Source organism: Protopterus annectens, chromosome 7.part0 (assembly GCF_019279795.1).
Source record: "Protopterus annectens isolate FY-2018-M chromosome 7.part0, PAN1.0, whole genome shotgun sequence".
NCBI classification, from domain to species: Eukaryota; Metazoa; Chordata; order Ceratodontiformes; family Protopteridae; genus Protopterus; species Protopterus annectens.
The window spans coordinates 522,916,329-522,936,790 of NC_056739.1; positions in this window are offsets into that span (position 1 = coordinate 522,916,329).

Consider the following 20,462-nt stretch of genomic DNA (forward strand, 5'->3'; position numbering starts at 1 on the left):
TAAGGGCTTATTCCCTCACCAAAAGGTCTGCCAGCCCTTCAAAAGTGGTGACCTGACACCCACTCACCTATCTATGAAAATAAGTGCTTAACTCAGCAATATTATTGCACATGATCTCATGTGCCTTGCGTCTATGCTCACAAAACTTTTTTCCATAAATTTCAGGTGTTAAAGCAATCAAATAAAAACATTTTTAACTGTATTATAATTTAAGCAATCAGTATCAGACAATTTAGAAACATCAGTTACAGCTTTACCATGGAGTAAGGGGGTCAGGAACCATATCCAGAGCCCATGGTCAACATTATACTGTTTGCATACCCTTTCAAACATATAAATAAAACCATTAAAATTATCACCCTCTGTAAACCGTGGAAGAAATTTACTGACCTTTATTGCTTCTGGGGTTCTGTTACTCCCTTCCCCATTATCTCCATGACCCTGGCAAAGAGTCAGCATTTCCTTTTCAAGTTGCCTCTTATTATAAACTCTGAAAAAGATCTTTAGTTGATTTAGTTTTTTATGCAAAGCATTTTATGCCATAAAATGGAACAAAATAATATAATATGAGATATCCAGCATTCATAAAATATTATCAAAGTTTCTATGCATACTATTAGATCTATAACTTCAAAAATGAATATATGATTATAATTACTTCAAAATAACTATACAATTTTTGTTTACTTCTACTTTACTTTTAACGTTAATCAGTTGCAGTTGAAAATTGAAGATGCTCTTAGGGACTGTTAAACATGAAAGGCAAATCTCTTGTGGTTTTGTCTTCCACAATAAAATATAAGGAAGACGTACAAAACTGATTCAGATATATGAGGCAGATCACACAGAAAACAAAAGTCTGGAGCATTAACTCAAGGTAATAGGGTTATTTCATTTTTCTTTAACTAGTACATTCAGATTGTTACTTTAGTAAATAAGCTTGTGCTGGATGGATTTGTATTGCATCATTTGTTACATCTCTCTCTCTCTCTCTCTCTCTCTATATATATATATATATACATATATATATATATATATATATACACACATATAGATATAGATATAATGTTTTATATATATATATATATATATATATATATATATATATATATATATATAAACATAATTTTCGGTGGCTGTGCTCAAATATACACGAATGCATTCTTATTTTCTGATTAACTGAAATATCTAAGCTAACTTATTCAGTGACAGAACCACCACATGTATTAATGTACATTTACTGTGCAAAAATTATACTTTTGATATTATAAACTTATTTTCTAATCAGGAACCTAAATATATTGAATTAAACTGACTGTAATATACCAGGAGATTGTATGTATTACATTTTGTAGTAGTCAAGATAGGTGACAAACATGAAATCATTCCAGCTTCTGTTACTATATCACATAACAGGTATGTTAAATATCACCAGGATAGACGTGTTTACCTGTTTTAAACCCTTTTTACAATACTAGAATTATTAAGTGATCCTTCAAGGAAGTTAAACATTTTCATGTACCTTCTCCATACACTAGTATATTTCTGGTAATCTATTTCAAAGAAAAACACATTTATCTAGCCATTTCATATTGTACGAGCTGTAGCAATACTTTTTCTATATGTAGTCAGGTGTTCTAAATAGGCAATGCTTGCAGTAATTATAAGTATTAAGTGTAAGTAAATGGCATTCACTCTAATTAAAATCCAAGTCATGGTAACCATGTTGGCTGACAGATAAAGGTTACAGAGGAATGATGGGACAATTTCAATGAAACATCCCCAGATAAATAATCAAATCAAGAACCGTAATGAACACTGATATGACAGAAATGCAGTATTTGGTGAAAAATGCATTCAAGGTGTGCAACAGTTGAAGTCCCATTTCTACAAATTATTCTTCAATGAATTTACTTATTTTTTGTTCCAGAAAACAGTTTCACCTTGTCTTAACTCAGGAAAAGAAATAGAATTTCCAGTGGGAAGTACAACAATAATGTAGCTATCAAACACAGCAGCGACACTGAATACAGAAAAATAAAAATAAATAAATAGTCTGTGAAAGAGTACAAAATCTATACAAGCACAAAATATATTTTTCCTCTCACCATCTTAATTAAGGCTTATATTGAAACAAAAATCACTTATTTGGATTTAATGAAATGTTATACTGATGTCACAGTCTGGAACATCAGACATCTGCTTCAGTATAACATAAAGCTGTGCTTTTATTATAGCATTTAGGTCAGAACACCTTCTCTCATTTTTTTAAAGCTAGTTTTGTGATCTCACACAGAAACATCAGCTGATTTGTCACTAAGTATTTCTGGTATTCTGATAGAGGAATACGTGTTCTGATGGGGATTACAATAAGAGATAACCAATCACACTAATGTCAACCTGAGAAACAAAAGCTTTTTGGGGGTACAGCCACCACTGGCCTTTTATCTTTGTTCATCCTCAAATGACCCATTTGGGGGACCTATGCTAATCACCGGAAGAAAGTTTTTTTTCTTTTGTTTTTTTTTTTTATGAATTTAAGGGAATAAATGTTGTGATGGGAATATGTCCTACTCCCAGGAAAATGATGCATACTGATATTGTTCATGTCCCATCATTCTCCTTATATGCAACAAGTGAACAACTGCTTGCTCTTCTTGTTACTGATTCAGTTTGCAATAACACCAGAAATCTACCCCACCCTTAAGGCAAAAGAGATAGTAACCATTACTTCAACCCCGGCTGGCCATAGCCACAAGCTGACTTTGGGTCAAAAGCTGCACACTGCACCAATGGATTAGCTTTAGTTATCATTTTAATATAATAAATATAAGTGCAGTGACATGTATTTACTTTCCTAATATTACTTTCTAATTTACTCTTTAATGCCATTAATAGTTTCTGCAATACTAATGACTATTTTTCTTATATTTCCATTATTTATGTGGTAAAGTGTTCTCTAGTTAGATGACTTAAATAAAATTCAACATCAAGTAAATAGGAATTAAGGAAATCATAACCAGATCTGCAAGATAAAAAAGTTTAGCAATTCTTTATTTCATATAACATGATAGCTGGCCTAGGATTTATGGGCCATGTAGCTAATATCCAGATACATTTTATTTATTTTCCAATAATGTTAAATGTGACATTGGACTGTGATACACTTGAATCAGGAAAAGTATTCTGGTATTCTAAAGTGGATTCACTAACTGTAAACAAGCCAATGACCTATACAATAACTAACACACACACACACACACACACACACACACACACACACACACACACGCACACACGCACACACACACACACACACACACACACACACACACACACACACACACACACACACACACACACACACTGCCTAAAATAAGAAAAAACATTGTTTAGTGTGTAATGAAACATTAATGTAGCCTTAGTATATGAGGTATTACAATGTAGGAACATGTCTTTATTGCTTATTGATCTTTCACAGCATTCAGTGTGCATCTGTCTCTCTCTCTCTCTCTCTCTTTGTCTCTTTCTGACTCGCTCTCTCTCGCTCTCTCCCATGCTGCTAAATACATTTCAACATTAGCAGGAAATGTTCTTACAATTCAGATAAAATCGCTTTTATTTTTCAGTTGTCGGTTTTCTCAATATGAAGGTTAAATCATCTCCTACTAGCAACTGTGGAATTCCACACATGTGGCAACACACATACAAATACATCATTGGATTCCAAAGCACTTTTTGAAAATCAGATTAAAAAGCAAAAAATAAATAGATGCAAATATCTTATCAGCAGTAATTGCTAATACAAAAGTGCAATACCAAAATTCAGCATGTCTTCTTTAGAATGATGATTGTCAATGCATTCCTAGTCTTTACATCACTATTATAAGTTAATCCAAACTAGTCAATAATTATTTTTTTCTAAATCTATTCACTCTTTTTCTTGTCCTGGAAAATAAGTAACCTAGACATATATTGTCACCAGCACATTTGTTCAATTGATCCTTTTCAATGCTGAAATATGTAAAATTATGCACATATTTCCTTATTAGCAATTCAAATAATACTCAGTATATCTCTTAAGTATACTATTTACAGTGGAAGTGACAGTTTAGTTTTGTATGGCATGGTTTCAGCTAATGCCATACTACAGTTTGTAGGTTATTTGGCTTTAAAAATGTAAATACACATATGGCAATATTGCATATCTTCATAATTACTAGTAGGTATCTAGCAATATCCCAAACAGAGTGTGTTATACACTGAAAATGTCATGGTTATGGTAAGAAACAGAATAATTAAGTTTACTATATGACTTTAAATAAAATATAGCTCATTCAGTACTGAAAATATTAATAACAAGTGAAAAAACAAAGGCAAAGAACTTGAATGCAGTGTATGACAGGTTAATAATCTTTTTTTTTGCAAGATTAATAATCTTAGTGTCCTTTTATTTCGAACAACTTATCTTTTAATTTGCAACTATTAATAGGTAAGTTACTTTGTTAATGAAAATGTAATGGTACCATAAGTAGCCTGTGGTGTTACATGGTACTGTACAAAATGTGCTACAGGTGGAAAGAAGGAGTACCTATGGATGGATGAAAACTGAATTCTGTAGCATTTTTTACCCAAAGTTCAGTCAGGCAAGGATTGGAGCTCATCCACAGGAAATCACTGTCAGTGAGTTTTACCAGCAGTGATGCCCTTTTATGCTTGGTGCAACCATGGAGTTGTTATATATAAGTTAGCATAGCTGACTTTAGGCACCAGTGAACCCTGCAGTCACTGGGGACCCTATTCAGCAATCTTGTATACTTGACCAGGTGTGTAATAATAATGTCTCTCTTAAAATTCAAAGATATTCTGGTTATATTAACAGCATTTTATCAAGTAACAGGGTTTACAATTCCATTAAATATAGTGTCCCTAGCTTAGTTAAATATTGCTGGTATAGATTGTCTCCACTACAATTATGGCTGCAGGGCCTCCCTTAATCATCCTTGACTGTGTGTGAGCCTCACAAAAACTGCTGCTGGTTGGGGAAAAATGAGGAGAAAAAAAATGTACTAATTTGTTGATTATCTTCTTTTACCTTAACAGGGCTGTGATGTGACCCTTTTAGGATAAAGCTGATAATGAACATGAGCAAGGTAAACACTTGAAAGATCAGCAGCCCAGAATGACTGATCTCAGTGCAAACTTTGGATTTTAAGAACAGCTGATGCTTATGATTATTTATTTTTTATATATTTTATTTTACATTTGTTAACCGGGGGTGTCTGACTGAGCCGAAAAGGCCCTTTTTCAGCAGAGGCCCGGGGAGAAAAGTTCCACATAGAAAAATTACAGATACATTAAGACATGATCAGTATACACACAAATTACAAAAGACATATTTTTGCAGTGGTATGCAGCACATCAACAGTTACAGAGAGAACAAACAAAAAAAATATTTAAAAATAAAGGTACTTAATAGATTTGTGGTGTACAGCTGAAATTTGGAACATGGGTAGAATACATACATAGTACACAGGTACAGTACATACATTGTAGATTAGCCAGAGTTTGTGAGAATAGTTTTCAATCTTAATCAAGTACTCCAGGTGTAGTATGTGTACCTTATCTACTTTCACTAGCCTAGGGAGAAATCATGGCACTGCCAACTTTGCTTGAGATGTTGCCTGATGAGATCTTTAAAGAAGGCTTTGGATGATGTGTTTTGAATGCTATTGGGGACGAAGTTCCATTTTTTAACCACTGAACTACTATATAGTGCATCTCCAAAGCTATTGCAGTTGTTGGTGACTTCTAGTCGTAGCTTGCTTGATGACCTAAGAGGCCTTTTGGCTGAGTGATGTTGTACTAGGTTTTTGAGGGCAGGACACTTATTCGGGAGGTAATAGATAGAATGACAGAGGCAGAGCTGATTGTAGGTTAGGAGGTTGGGCAGTTCAAGCCAGTGGAGCTGTCTCAAAGCAGTACAGTGATGAGTTCTATATGAGCAATTTGCAGCAAAGTGGGCAATTCTGTTATAGCAGGCTTCCATTTTGCTTAGTTCAGTTTTGTTGAGATTAGTCAGAATGGGAGATGCATACAGTAGGGTGGATAGAAGTTGGGAGCGAGCAATGGCTGATCTTGTGTTATTGGTAAGAAATGGTTTGATACGGTAGAGTGATCCCAGTTTGGCATGTACTTTTTTAATAGTTAAGTTGAGATGACTATCAAATTTTAGGTGGGAGTCTATGGTTATTCCCAATAGCTTAGCCTGTGCCACTGGAGCGATTGGAGTAGCATTTGTGGAGTAGATAGTGAGTTGACTGTTATCAGTGTTTTTGTTAGAACTGGTTATAATCATAAGTTGAGTGTTCTTTGGATTGTGGATAAGTTTGGCTTTGGTTAGGTAGTTTTCAACATCAGAGAATGCTAGGTGAGTTGTTTGCAGGAGGGTGGGAATGTTTTGTGCAGCACAGATTAAGGTAGTGTCATCGGCATACTGAATTATAGATGCATGCTGTGTGGAAGTATGGAGGTCATTTGTGAAGACTGTGAATAGTAGTGGTCCTAAGATAGAACCCTGTGGGACTCCTATAGTTATGGGCAGCTGAGGAGAGAGAGAATTTTCCCATTTCACAGCTTGGTACTTGTCAGTTAAGTAGCTTTCGAACCAGGTAAGAGTGGAATTTGATAGGTGATACTGGTTTAGTTTGTTTAGCAGAATTTGGTGCGAGACTGTGTCAAATGCTTCAAGGATTTGTTTTCTTTCAGGGAGTTTTATAAATAGTGGCAGAACACCAGATACTATAGCGTTCAACTTATTTGCTGAAGAATTCTATACAGTTCCAAAAATAATAGCAAAATAAAGGCTCAAATTTAGCAACAAGTTTTACATATTACTCTAATTCACTTAAAACGTTAATAGAGTAACACTTTTTGTATCAACATGCATTTCTTTACAATAAGTATAAACCTCTGATGTCTGAATTTATTGACTATCTGTAATCCTGAATGATTTACAAGCAAATCAACCTTCTTACAAGGGACAGAACAAAATTATGAGGCAAAATCAGGGAAGGACTCTGAAATCAGGGACAGTGACAGGTTTACATTACTCCTCAATAAGGTAAATAAAAGTGACTTATCCCTTCTGCTGTTTGATAACTGTTTAACAGCAGTCACTAATCGCCTGTATCAGTATCAGTGTTGTACAATATATTGATATTTGCTGAAATAAGTACAAAACTAGTATTGCTATGGCTAATGCTTGTGTGTGTGCATGCATATGTATGCAAAAAATATCACATATTTTTTCTGTGCATGCACCCAATAATGCTGGGACTCATACATTATTATTCTGGGTATCAGTAAAAAATGCAGCTAACATGTAATTATATTTCAAAAATAAGGCATAAAATTTATCACAAAATATTCAGACATTTAGATATTCTAGGAGTCCCAATCAAAAACTAGATGGATGCATAGGCACTGACTGTTTTGTCAGCTTTGACCATTAAGCATTGGGCATAACTTAGGTCTTCCTTCAAAAAAAAAAAAAAGACTGAAATTCTTTTATTACTCATTATTTTTGTTTAGACCACTGTTGGATTAAAAGGTGGGGAAAATACTCTAAAATGCATCCTAGAGAATCTATAACCCCTATAGCTTCTGGGAGCACCAGCTTAAATGAGTTATTTCCTAAATGGTTGTTACTGTGGTGTCTTGGTCAGGAAAGGTGTGTTGAAAGGATGCAAGGTAAACAAAAGCTGAACCACAATGAATTTCTTTCCTTAATCATAATTTCTGTTCAAGCCATCATTGGATGAAAAGTTTGTGTAAAAAAGAAAAAAAAAACTTTAAAATGCACATCAGAGCACTTAGAAAGTTGTGGTTTCTTGAAAAAGCTGAAGAGTAAGGCAACATGTGAGAAAAGAAAGAAAAAAGTAATGTGCATGGTATGTGGAACCCAAGATGGGGGGACAGAGGGGAGGACTGGAGGATATGCATGTGTGTGAGGGGGGTTGCTGAAACAGTAGGCAGTTGCTAGGGTGCAATTTCATCTAAGTCCAGTCCTATACACAGAGTTATTGTAATGTATCACTGCTGCAACTAAATGCCCGTAACTGTGACTGTCCCTTTGTAAGATGGACCAACACAGTGTTGTACACAGGCCTGTCATAATATAAGAGCATTGTAGCTACAGGTCAGTCTGTGTGTACTACTGCCAAAAGTGTACAGCATGAAATAAAAAGTTGCTTAGTAGGTTGGCAGTAACAAGGTGATAGACTGAAAGCAAATAGACAATCTCCAACTTGACACTTACTGGGGGACCCAAAATGCTAACACTGGCCCTGTAAATCAGGGAGGTGAGTAGGGTGCTTTTCCCTTTGCAAATACACTTACAATTTGTTTTTTACCATCTTTTTTGAGAAAGAAGAGGACTCAGATCTTCGGCAAGCTGAACTTCATCTACTCTTAGTGGAAGTGTGAATGAGGTAAAAGTAAAACAGATATAATACTCAGTTTGTGTGGTGTGTATACATTAAGAAACATTCACAGACAGTCTTTTTATATTTTCTGATCAGTATTCATTTTTCATTTTAGGTGGAACTGTCCCAGCAAACGATGGATGTGTATAATTTTATCAAAGGAGCAATGTTCCTTGGATTAGTAGGCATTGGAATTCCTGGAAATCTAATAATTATATTTGTCTTCCTCCTCTCTTCAGTCACAGGATTTAAACTGCTATTAACAGAAGTCATAATGTCCAAAATTACTATAACAAATTTAGTCCTAATCTTGACTAGAGGTCTTCCTGTAACACTATTTGTGGTCTTTGGATTAAAAAATCTATACAGTGATACAGGATGTAGAGTTGTTATGTACTTTGCACGGATATCCAGAGGAATGGCAATCTGCCTGACATGCATTCTTGTTTGTGTTCAGAGTATAATCCTCTCTCCTCCCTCTTCCAGGTTATTTGTTTTAAGACTGAAACTGTCTCAATACACTTTCATTGCTTTTAATTTTACATTAATAGTGAATCTGATAACAGAAATCAGCCCTCCAATGTATACATTAGCAATGTTAAATTCCACAGACCTGGAATACACATTTTATTTTGGATACTGTTTAGTTCATTTCCCTGATTATGGGACATTTATGACAAGCACATTCAGCTTACTTTTTCGTGATTTCATTTTTGTGGCTCTGATGGCAACCTCTAGTGCTTATATTGTTCTAGTGCTGTCTAAACACAGCAAACAAATAAAAGCTATAAGAAATGATACAAAGATACCAAACAATGTAGAGATGAGAGCAGCTAAGCCACTGTTATTTTGGCCTCACTCTACATTTTTTTTATTGGGTTTGAAAGCACAATTTTACTTTACCAGATTACAGTATCCAAACGAATTCATCCCATTGTTTCTGATGTCCGACACATATTTTCTGTGTGCTATGCTTCTGTATTTCCAGCTGTTATTGTTATATCCAACAAAAGAGTTCGAAGCTGTGTGAAATGCCCATTGTAAGGAAAACTGTTCTATTTACTGTCTGACTATGGATTAATTTCACCACAGTGACTTAAATCAGTTGACACAATATCTGTTTTCTGTGTATCACATTTCATGTTTAGGTTAGTAGGTTACTTTTCTCTACAGATTTTAAACTGCAAGTATAATGGAGTCTGTTATATGAATTGTCACTGTCATTTAATTGCAAGTACTACCTTTTTTCTACTTCCAAAATTCATTTATTTCTTCTAACTACTATGTCTGATCTTTTTTTGTTTTATTTTTCAGACTGGAAAACAAAATATAGATGTAGGCACTTCAAGATGGATTTAATATCATACAGCTGGAAGTTAATTTTAAATTGGTACTGTACAATGTCATAAATTAATATGAGTCTTGTAAGTATTACATTCATTTCACTGTATGCTAGAATTGGCATGACATTAATCTAGATCTATGAAGTTACTCCAGAAAGTATGGTAATGACCAAGTGTATAGATGACAAGATACTTTTACTGTCATGATATCTAAATAGTTATTCTGTACACTTTGTTATAAACAAACACTACTCAGTATTTTACAACTACACTTCTTTTTATGTAGAGGGAGTTTTAACTGTACTAAAAATAAAATTTTTCTTTTATATACTATATGTATTACAATTTTACAAAGTTATAGGCTGAACTTGAGTGTATCTTCAATATCAGCTTATTTCAGGCAAAAATTGCATTAGTGCAATGTAGTTTGCACATGAATTATGCAAAGTACAAACTAGTGCTTGCGACCTTGCTAAAACTTCATTAAAACTTCTGTAAGGTTATCTTGCTGGCTAAGCATATTAAAGATGGTAGAATCTGTACTGTAGTTTTACTAGTCACATTGCTTTGCACATGTTTAGGCTACTGACTCCTGTAGCAAACACAGTCAGTCTGTATACAACACCTTTAATATGACCACAGAGTAAAACGCAACAAGGATAGTGATGGCATGGAAATAAGAGCAGAGCATGCCATGGATGACCATTGCTACCTGAAGTTCAAGGAAAAATGCAATGCAACAAAGATCTAAAGGATTATCATTAGATGTTCCAGTGTTACAGATGAGGAAATATATACAATAGTATGCAATATTGTTCACCACACAAAAAGAATATATATCCAAAAAATGACCCACCAGTAAATCCAATAATTTATTTTTGTAATAACAAAACTTGACTTCTCCAGCGCCTCAGCAAAAGCTTTTAACAGAGTATACCAATACCATTTCTCATTTCTTTTTATGTAATAAAAACTGCACTAATAAAACAATTAAGAACAACTCATTACAAGAGCCATTTCCAATTAAGCTCTCTATTTAACCCCTTAGGATACAGAGTGTCAAATTTTAAAATAAAAAGTGCTTCCTTCCATTGCAATTTATTTTTAGGCACATACCTCTTTCACAATACACTTTTTATAAAATAGTGCCTTTTCACTTATTCCCATCACTGTTATGGTACATTTTAAAGTGCAAACCTGAAGGACTTTCCACTTTTTCATTTTTAATGTTTCTTAAATGTTCTAAAAATCTAACTCGGAAACTACGTTTAGATTCCCCTATATAAAACAAATTACATTCACATTTAAGAACATAAATAATTCCTTCTGTCACACAACTGTACCTATCATTCAAATTAAATTTCTGTCCATTAATCTTATCAAAAGAATTTACTGTATAACTACATATACTGCAATGACCACAGGCTATAAAGCCTGGATTAAATATATGTTTATTCAATCTTGTTGTAGGAAGAATAAACTGAGCATGCACCAACATATCTTTAATGCTCTTTCCACACTTATATGACACCATAGGTCTTTGAGGTAATAACTCTCCTAAGAGAGCATCTTGTGTCAGATAGTTCCAATAGAACATAATTATTTTAACCAGCTTTTCTGTATGGACCCCATAAGTAGTCACAAAAAATACTTTATCTACTTGCTTATTATTTTTATTCTTATCTGGTATACCTCTATACTCCACTAATTTATTAACATGGCTTTCACGCCTAAGATTATTTCTAGCTTGTTCTACACATTCTACACCATAACCTATCTGTATAAATTTATTACAAATTTGCTCAATTTGTTTCTCTTTTTGTTTTATATCACTGGTTAATCTTGAAATTTGCAACAATTCATTATAGGGAAGTGCAGATATTAAGTGTGGTGGATGGCAGCTAGTTCCATATATAAAATTATTTACTCCCTCAAATTTATAATGAACTGAAGTCACCACTTTATTACATTCTACTTCTAGATTTACATCTAAAAATGTCACTTTCTCACCACACTGAGCACCACCAAAATTTATACCAAAGTTATTAGAGTCTACTTCCTGAATGAAATTATCCACACTGGATCTACCACCTTCACATAGAAAAATTAAATCATCTATGTAACAGTAGTATTCTACCACATCATTTCTGAAAAAACTCATTCTATACAAACATTTTTTTTTCAAAATATTCCATAAATAAATTGGCATACATTGGGGCAAACACTGCCCCCATTGCTGTTCCCCTTATTTGTTGATATAAAGTGCCATTAAATTCAAAATAATTATTTTTGAGACAAAACTGTACTAAATCAATTATATAATAAGCCAGTGGAGTATCTCCCAGATGAAACTTGAGAGCCTCAATACCTAATTCATGTGAAATGTTCGTATATAAATTTTTAACATCTATCACTATCCAATATCTATTTTCATTCCATTGAGTTTTTCTTACTTTCTCCAGAAAATCAAAAGTGTCTCTAAGAAGACAATTTCACCACTTTAGGTAATAGTTGTTCATGTAACACAGTTCCTATATTGTGAAGGAAGTAATTACTTGCAGAAACTATGGGGCAACCTGGGGGGGTTACATTTATTTTTATGTAGCTTAGGAAGGCAATAAAATTTAGCCATTGTACATTTATCTACAGAAAGTTTTTTCTCCATATCATTCTTCGTGAAGTAACCCAACCTGTACCCTCTATGTAATAATTCATTGTATGCTAATAAGGCCATTTCATATTCCTTCCATACTACAATTCTATATACTTCATCATTATTTAAATTATCCATACACATCTTATAATACTGGTTAGCAGGTTAGCAGTCATAACAACTAATTTATTGCCTTTATCAGAAGGTTTAAAGATAATATCATTTCTATCTCTCATAGCCTTCAATGCCTCCCATTCACTTTTTGTTAAATTATATGAAATATTATTTCTTTGTTTAAAAATATTTTGTATAGAATAATTTACTATACTAGAAAAATATTTAACTGTTTCATTAGTGAAGGGAGGTATATAACTGCTTCTACTAATAATTTTATCAGTCGGCAGTAAGCAATAAGCATTCCTAATTTCATCACTTTCAAAAGAAGAGTCACATGAAAAAAATTCCATAGATGCTGTTTCATTCAAAGAACTATTCACATCAGAGGAATTCATTACCTCTATATTATCTTTATACCTTGAAAAGAAACATAACAGATGTAATTTCCATACTAATTTAAGAACATCTATTTTAAAAGAATGCATATTAGAAATAACAGTTGGAATACATTTAATACCACAATTTAACACTGCTAATTCAGTATCAGACAAATGATGACCATACTGTTCATCTAACTCGCTGTCAGTATTGATAGTCTTTGAAAAATCAGTACCATCTTTTTCTTCTTTTTTTTCCCCTCTGTCGATTTTGTTGTTGTTGTCTTCCCCATGTCGTATCTTCTTGTCCCCCTCTTCCGACCTCTCCCACTTGTATAAAAAATATATTGCAATGGAAGGAAGCACTTTTTATTTTAAAAATTGACACTCTGTATCTTAAGGGGTTAAATAGAGAACTTAATTGGAAATGGCTCTTGTAATCAGTTATTCTTAATTGTTTTATCAGTGCTGTTTTTATTATATAAAATGAAATGAGAAATGGTATTGGTATACTCTGTTAAAGGCTTTTGCCGAGGCGCTGGAGAAGTCAAGTTTTGTTATTACAAAAATAAATTATTGGATTTACTGGCTGGGTTATTTTTTGAATAGTATGCAATAACCAGGTTGTAAAATGCAAGGGAGTGAAGAACATTTCTCTAGCAGCAGAAGGCAGTCAATGTCACTAAACTGGTATGACAGTTCACAAAAATAAATGGTTAGAAACAACATCATCCACTGCCATTAATAATAAAAAATATATGGTATAAATGCTTTTTTGTTTATTTATAAACTGGCTTTTGGGCAGGTTGTCTTTTCATTTTTCATCAAATAATGTGCTGTACCAAAAATGTGGAATTTTTCCATGAAATGTCATTATGTTATCATTTCAGTGGAGAATGCCAACATTTTTCCAACATAGTCTGAAATGATGTACAGAAGATTTTTATCATACCTTTTGTATTATAGCATTTTATTATAATTGACAATTGTTTTGGTGAACATTAAGTTTCTGTATCTTTTTAAAAGCTTATACATACTAGATATTATTAAATAAAAAATGAATTGCACATTTTTATAAATTGCACATTTATGAAATGATAAGTTTGAACGCATTCAAGCCCTCAAAACAGCTAGACATCATATCAAAGGTATGCGAATGCTTATGTCTGCATTCTTAGCTAATCAGCTTAATTTTGTTTCAGCTATTGCATATTCTCCTGGAAGAAAGAAAAGTGCAAACATACAATGATGTTCACCATATTGATCACTGCTGCAGTAGCCTTAGCTATACGGGTTATATCCTTTCAAGGTTATAACAACTGGCCAGCTTCTAAATGTTCTTGACACCTGCTACACACCCAAACTGTCAAGCAAAAGACACTATTGGGAGTGAAGCCCTTCAGAGCTTTACTGCTGCCAAAGAGAATGCTCCACTGAAGCTTTTGAGCAAAGACAGTCAGCTTGTGCTTTTCATTGGTGGGCAGATAAGTTCACTTTGAGGAAAAAAGCTTCCATTTTCTCAATTTTGTTGATGTTTTATTACTTTCCTCTTCAGGAAAGTTATTTTAAAACTAGAAGTATTGTGTTTTAATGGATTGCCTCAAGGCAGTAACATACTTTTAAATGGAGTACTTGTTTTTTCTGTCAGTTTAAACGTAGTAAAATGTAACTGAAAACATATTTTCTGTGGAGAAAATGCATTTATTTTTCTGTTTTGGGGCTGCCATAATGATCTGTAATGCTTTTTACTGTGTTTTTATCTTTTGAAAACCTAATGTTTGTGGACTAGTACTGTTTAGAGGCAATTACTGCTTGATTTCCTGGGAAAGAGTCACTATTTTTGTTTTGACTATGGAACAGACTACAAGTATCATGGTCAGTCCTTGTTCTAGTCACAAAAACAAAAAGTTAAGCAGACAGTCTTTGTCATCACAAAAGGCTAGCAAGTTGCATCACCCACAAGTTGTTGACTCTGCCTGTGACCATTTGTTGTACTTCAGACCACTCATCCTTTGCCCCAGATCTCTGGTGCAGCACCTACAGCAACTATGGGCCTGGAGATAGTCAGTCCTTTATTGCTGTGTGGCTGTTGGGGTGCCCTAACTGAAGAAAACCAAATCTCACATAAACAACCAAGAAAAAAGAAGCAAATCTGCAGAGACTCTGAAAACTAGCAACAGAAATGTGTATAGATGAATGCTTTAATTTATTCCATAACAAACTTCAACAGATAATGGAGAAACAAACTGACACAGTTTAAATTTCCTGGTTAAAATCACATGATCATTGTGATGTAACAAGTGGTGCAGTCAAAGTACATTTAAACGGACATGACAAAATGTATTGTGTATCCCATTCTAAACACATATAAAACTTCAATACATTTATATAAACAAATACACAGCTAAAAATCTGAATAAAATGCACAAAAGTATAAAAACATGAATTATGATACATCTAAAAGAAAGATATTGTTTGTATCCATTTATATGTAAAATGCATGTCCAGTTTGTTTTTCAAAAAAATCATTGTACAGAAAAAATGCATGTCATACTACAAATATTTCTTGTAATTTTATAGTTACCTCTCTAAAGCTTTTAATTTTGGTAGACAGCTGATAGATGTTTGTCCCTTAAGGCCCAGCCATGTACTAGGATTCAGGTTTAGCTGTCAGTATCACATGACTTTTTTCAAGTAACAATTGTCAAGGGCCTCCCTGTATGTTTTTCTCTACTTGTTCTATTACAACAAATAAAAACTATAACTGAGGTGTTCCTTAAGATGTTTTGCAAATGCATTTTTATCATTAATATTTTTGATATCATACTCGTGTTCATAAATACGATCCCTGAATCTACGTTCCAACTTCCCAATGTAGAAGCAAGGACACTCCTGGCCTAAGGCAGTGTACACCACCTTTGATGTTTCACAATCATATGCTCCACTTATGTGGAAAGTATTGTCTTTTATTTTAAAAGTTTCACACACCAAAATGTGTCTAAAATAAGAACATGTCACATTTCTTAATTTTCATGGATCTGTTTACCTCTTTAGTCTCTGTGTTGGAACATTCAACTATTGGGGTAGTTTAATAAAGCCTGCACATTTTTTTTCTTTAGGCATTGTGCCACAATGCTTACATGGATGTGAAAATAATAAGATTCAATACAATTCTGTGGCATGCAAATTGCCTCATAAGCAGGTGAATCTGATGCAAATGAGGCAGGTAGAGCGATCCAACATGCAGAAGGGCATCTGTTCATCAGTGTCCATAGTGTACGTGGAAAAATTCCATGTACAGGAGTCTAGGCAGATAAAAGGGAGTGTAAAACTGTAGAAATGTAGACATAAATCCCCTGAAAATGTAATACCACATACACATATGAGCAAAACTATTAGTCTGTATGTCCGAAAGATTAAATGGTATAGGTTAAATTAATATTTTTTAATAATCTTGGCATGTTTACGCTCCACACCACAGTGTGCAAACATGCTTACTAGAAAAATAAATAAACAGGAGGAAAAAAAAGAATTTTATATTATGTGACTGAAACGTATTATAGGACCTTGCATGGGGTCTCTACAGTGATGCACTGCTGCTGTTGCTAAGGTGATAGGGCTATGAAGCATGTGGTTTTCAGGCTGTCAGCATGGACAAGTATGCAAATGAGGTGGGGTTACTGAATAGCAGAAAGGAGTAATCGTGTCCGCATATCTCCTTCATGCAGGGTCTTACACCATCTTAATGTTTACACAGGATGTGGCTGACATCTGAGGGTGGGGGGTCCTCTCACTTCTAAGCTCTTTTAAGCTTTGGTGCATATATTTGTGTGGTGCTCCACCTGGCTGAGCATGTTTTTAAAACTGGATGTATTCAATTAGAAACTTTGACTTTTGTATAAGCAGTGCTGCATGGTGTGGCACTGTGTGCAGTGTTGCACACTGAAATAGGGCCGTTACATGCTGTTATTTACATTGTAGGCAGGTGGAATGCATCATAGTTAGTCAATCACACATTCTGCACCTACAGCAGAGCTGTATAAAGTATCCATACACCTTACATTCTGATTTTTTCCCCAATAATCTAGACCATTGGAGTACAGACTTGGGAATTTTAACTGAGATAATGCTAGGGGCTTCTGCAGATCTGCTGCATCTGTATGTGCTAGAGGCTGATGTCTGTGCTTCTGGTGCTGCTGACAATAGTCTTAGGCAGAGAAGGGTGATCAGGCCCAGGGTAGCCTTCCAGGAGCTACATGAACTGGTGATTGTAGAGCGGTACAGGGTGTTCAGGGACATACTACAAGAACTCATTGAGCTCTGCCACTCTCAACTCAGACCCAAAGCCAATTGAGGGGAGCCTATCCAAGTGGAAACAAAGGTATGTGTAGCCCTTAGGACACTAGCTACAGGTACAACTGCGGATCTGATGAAGTTCCATGTTAATGTGTACTTTTGGGGACGGAAGCACGTATGGTGGCTTAATCCTCACTTGGTGGAGTTTTTGTTTGCTTTCTGTGTGATTTGGATTATCTGCAATAAATATTTTTGGAGAGGGCTCTGTTTGCTGAGCATTTTCTTGGATTTTGTGGATTTTGGACTTTTTTGTTTCACAACTGGGGATATGATGGGAGTCTCACAGGCATCTGTATCTAGGATACTCCACCAGTTCCTGGATGCCATGCTACCACATGCCAGTGAGCACATATCTTTTCCCCTCCACAGCTGAGGTGAAGGCCAGCAATATGCAACACTTCTACCATGCAGCAGACTTCCGTGAAGTACTGGGTGTCATAGATTGCACTCATGTGCACATCAAGACCCCACCCAGTGAAGAGGGTAAAATGTATGTCAACCACAAGGATTATCACTTCAACTTCCAGGTCATGTGCAATGCCCAGGTGATTATCCTGAATGTGTGTGCTGGCAGTCCTGGTAGTTATCACAGCTCCCATATCTAGCACGCATCACAGCTGTACCAGATGTTTGCTAGGGGGGATGTCCCACACAGCCATTTACTGAGGGATGCTGGTTACACCTTGGAACCATGGATGATGACACCAATTAGAAATGCACAAACACCCATGGAAGAATGCCATAATGAGGAACACACACAAGCTAGGAACATCATTGAGCATGTGTCTGGGTTTCTGAAGTCACGGTTCCAGTGCCTCAGTATATCTGGTGGAGCTCTGCAGTACTTTCCAGCCACATGTGCACATATGTTCACAGTATGTGCTGTGCTACTGAATCTGATCCTGTAAAAACAGCTGCAGCAGGATCAACAAAGGGAAGGGACACACAGTCCCCCACCAGTGCCTAGCTCACCACGGCCAAAGTAAAAGGAAGACTCGGAGGAACCCCCTGCTGATGTCCATGTAGGCAGATATAGGTGTGCCCAGTACACCTTGGCTTTGGCTAAGAGACCACACATAGAACATTCACTGACAACCTATGAACCTAGGGACTGACACCTTACTCCTACTCACATACATATATTAAACTTGATGCCAGGCACCCCACACAACCTGTACCTATCCACATATTGGCTGTGTATTGCTTGCATCAGAGTCAGCCCTGAACTACAATTCTGTCAACTGCTGCATTTGCAAGCTACGTCTCTAACCTACACAGTACTTGTAAGGATTAGTATGATATGGCATTGTATGTATTGATCTGCTATATTTATGCAAGTAAATATAGTAGGCTATTTGTCAGAAATAACATCCACATGGGACTACAGATACCCAGTCCACTATCATGTGTCCCTTAATAGTCACTAGGCCTCATGCATGGTATATTCACTACATCAGTCAAGGGAGATGTTAAACACTAGGATTACATGATATTTCGACTATTGTGTATCCCAGCAGAACATGTGGAGTTGTTCCCCAACCCCCAACACAGCAGTGTTCCAATATAACTGATGTAACAGTAACTCATAAATGGTATATCAGCAATCCATGCAATCTCAAGCAGTAACATAGAAACTGATCGTACATTATAGGCCTCACTTAATGCAGGAATAACAATGTACATATTTATGCTGCTGATTGTGTGCTGAATGACTATTTTCTGTCTGGTAGCTTGTGTGGCTCAGTGGACTGTTGAAGTTAGAATGGGGGATGGTGTTGATGGTCCAAATCTGGAAGTATCCACATCTTATGGATGTGAGGTATTATTATTTTGCTTTTTACAGATGGTCAGTCTGTGTTTGGTGGAACATTATTAACTCTGTCACATATTAATTACATCAGAGAGCTACAGAATGCTGTGGACAATTTGAGTGAAGTGCAGTACTGCAGAAACAGGGACAGATGTCATTGTCTGTAACACACAAAATCCCGGACTGAAGTACATGTGGATGTGGCCTGGAGTCAGTTTATAAGTACTGACAATCTCACTGGGCATGCTCATACACTTAGTTAAACAGAGAGCAATTCAGTTGTCCCTTGCTCAAAATGACCTTTTATGTAGAGATAAGTCTATACATACATACATACAAATATGTATACATATCGGTCTGCCACTATCTCCCACTCCCATAGATAATATATCTATCTCTATCTATATACAAATACATATATACCTATATATATATATATATATATATATATATATATATATATATATATATATATATATATATATATATATATATATATATATATATATATATATATATACACACATACATCTCAGGTCTCTCCCCATATATCTGCATAACACACACACACACACACACACACACACACACACACACATATATATATATATATATATATATATATATATATATATATATATATATATATATATATATATATATATATATATATAAATTGTACACACACAAAGCTACATTTCTATATACATCCCTGTTATATACATAAATATGTCTGTGGATTTCTGTTACTGTCCTACATACCATAGTAATGGTGATTAAAGCTACACTATCACACATCTATAATGTTGCTCAAAGGATCCAAAGTAAGGGCTCAAGAGTATATAATGCACTTATCTACAGACCACTGTGCATGGTGGATTATTTACACATACAGCAACAGGTGAGCAAGTGATGTAATTTATAATGTTGTCTGCACACACATGGATAGGTAACATTGTTCTTGCCCACAGGCTTGCCCATTTAAATGCAAATAACCACATATGGCCAAGCTGGCAACTGTAGCCACATAGCTATGATAAATAACAGTTATCTGACTGCTAGGCAACAAGATGCAGATAACAGCATGAAGCAATTTCACTCTGCATGCCGCAGATGCTGTTCAACACAAGGCTAGTTTTTGTAATCCACAAGTAGTTTGCTGCAGCCACATCTATAACAGATATGAGCTGTGGCCTGTGTGAAAAGTACTGTGATCTATAGTGCGTAAGAGTAGTCATGTAGGGGTTCTAATCTCACTCCAGACCATTTGTTGTGTGTGAGTGCACAAATGTATCCCCCTTCAAAACTATGAAACCATCA